This window comes from Heteronotia binoei, chromosome 21 (assembly GCF_032191835.1).
Source record: "Heteronotia binoei isolate CCM8104 ecotype False Entrance Well chromosome 21, APGP_CSIRO_Hbin_v1, whole genome shotgun sequence".
NCBI classification, from domain to species: Eukaryota; Metazoa; Chordata; class Lepidosauria; order Squamata; family Gekkonidae; genus Heteronotia; species Heteronotia binoei.
In genome coordinates, this window is record NC_083243.1 from 296,008 (window position 1) to 298,652 (window position 2,645).

The window sequence follows — 2,645 nt, forward strand, 5'->3', positions numbered from 1 at the left end:
TGGTGCTGCCACGAAACCGTGGATCCATGATTTCTGTAGTGTAAACTGTGCCCATGGACATAATATGTGGCTGTATGGAGGGCTTGGGGGATCCGAAGCAGAAATCACATGGATCCATGAGGATCCGTGGTCCAAAAGCACGTTTTTGGTCCCTGGTGCTGCCACGAAGCCGTGGATCAATGATTTCTGTGGTGGAAACTCTGGCCATGGACATGATATGTGACTGTATGGAGGGCTTGGGGGGTTACAAAGCAGAAATCACGTGGATTCATGAGGATCCGTGGTTTATAACCAAGTTTTTGATTTCTGGAGCTTCCACGAAGCCGTGGATCCATGATTTTTGTGTTGTAGACTCTGCTCATGGACATGGTACGTGATTCCATTGAGGGCTTGGGAGGATCTGAAGCAGAAATCATGTGGATCCATGAGGATCCGTGATTCAAAACCAAGTTTTTGGTCCCTGGCGCTGTCATGAAACCATGGAGCCATGATTTCTGTGGTGTAAACTGTGCCCATGGACATGATATGTGGCTGTATGGAGGGCTTGGGGGGATCCGAAGCAGAAATCACATGGATCCATGAGGATCCGTGGTCCAAAAGCAGGTTTTTGGTCCCTGGCGCTGCCACGAAACCGTGGATCCATGATTTCTGTGGTGTAAACTGTGCCCATGGACATGATATGTGGCTGTGTGGAGGGCTTGGGGGGATCCGAAGCAAAAATCACATGGATCCATGAGGATCCGTGGTCCAAAAGCAAGTTTTTGGTCCCTGGTGCTGCCACAAAGCCGTGGATCCACGATTTCTGTGGTGTAAACTGTGCCCATGGACATGATATGTGGCTGTATGGAGGGCTTGGGGGGATCCGAAGCAGAAATCACATGGATCCATGAGGATCTGTGGTCCAAAAGCAAGTTTTTGGTCCCTGGTGCTGCCACGAAGCCGTGGATCCATGATTTCTGTGGTGGAAACTCTGGCCATGGACATGATATGTGACTGTATGGAGGGCTTGGGGGGTTCCGAAGCAGAAATCACGTGGATTCATGAGGATCCGTGGTTTATAACCAAGTTTTTGATTTCTGGAGCTGCCACAAAGCCGTGGATCCATGATTTCTGTGGTGTAAGCTGTGCCCATGGACATGATACATGACTGGATGGACGGCTTGGGGGGATCCAAGGCAAAAATCATGTGGATCCATGAGGATCCGTGGTCCAAAAGCAAGTTTTTGGTCCCTGGCGCTGCCACGAAGCCGTGGATCCATGATTTCTGTGGTGTAAACTGTGCCCATGGACATGATACATGACTGGATGGATGGCTTGGGGGGATCCAAGGCAAAAATCATGTGGATCCATGAGGATCCGTGGTCCAAAAGCAAGGTTTTGGTCCCTGGCGCTGCCACGAAGCCGTGGATCCATGATTTCTGTGGTGTAAGCTGTGCCCATGGACATGATACATGACTGGATGGACGGCTTGGGGGGATCCAAGGCAAAAATCATGTGGATCCATGAGGATCCGTGGTCCAAAAGCAAGTTTTTGGTCCCTGGCGCTGCCACGAAGCCGTGGATCCATGATTTCTGTGGTGTAAGCTGTGCCCATGGACATAATATATGACTGGATGGATGGCTTGGGGGGATCCATGGCAAAAATCATGTGGATCCATGAGGATCCGTGGTCCAAAAGCAAGTTTTTGGTCCCTGGCGCTGCCACGAAGCCGTGGATCCATGATTTCTGTGGTGTAAACTGTGCTCATGGACATGATATATGACTGGATGGACGGCTTGGGGGGATCCAAGGCAAAAATCATGTGGATCCATGAGGATCCGTGGTCCAAAAGCAAGTTTTTGGTCCCTGGCGCTGCCACGAAGCCGTGGACCCATGATTTCTGTGGTGTAAACTGTGCCCATGGACATAATATATGACTGGATGGATGGCTTGGGGGGATCCAAGGCAAAAATCATGTGTATCCATGAGGATCCGTGGTCCAAAAGCAAGTTTTTGGTCCCTGGCGCTGCCACGAAGCTGTGGATCCATGATTTCTGTGGTGTAAGCTGTGCCCATGGACATGATACATGACTGGATGGACGGCTTGGGGGGATCCAAGGCAAAAATCATGTGGATCCATGAGGATCCGTGGTCCAAAAGCAAGTTTTTGGTCCCTGGCGCTGCCACGAAGCCGTGGATCCATGATTTCTGTGGTGTAAGCTGTGCCCATGGACATAATATATGACTGGATGGATGGCTTGGGGGGATCCAAGGCAAAAATCATGTGGATCCATGAGGATCCGTGGTCCAAAAGCAAGTTTTTGGTCCCTGGCGCTGCCACGAAGCCGTGGATCCATGATTTCTGTGGTGTAAACTGTGCCCATGGACATGATATATGACTGGATGGATGGCTTGGGGGGATCCAAGGCAAAAATCACGTGGATCCATGAGGATCCGTGGTCCAAAAGGAAGTTTTTGGTCCCTGGCGCTGCCACGAAACGGTGGATCCATGATTTCTGTGGTGTAAACTGTGCCCATGGACATGATATGTGACTGGATGGAGGGCTTGGGGGGATCCGAAGAAAAAATCACATGGATCCATGAGGATCCGTGGTCCAAAAGTAAGTTTTTGGTCCCTGGTGCTGCCACGAAGCCGTGGATCCAC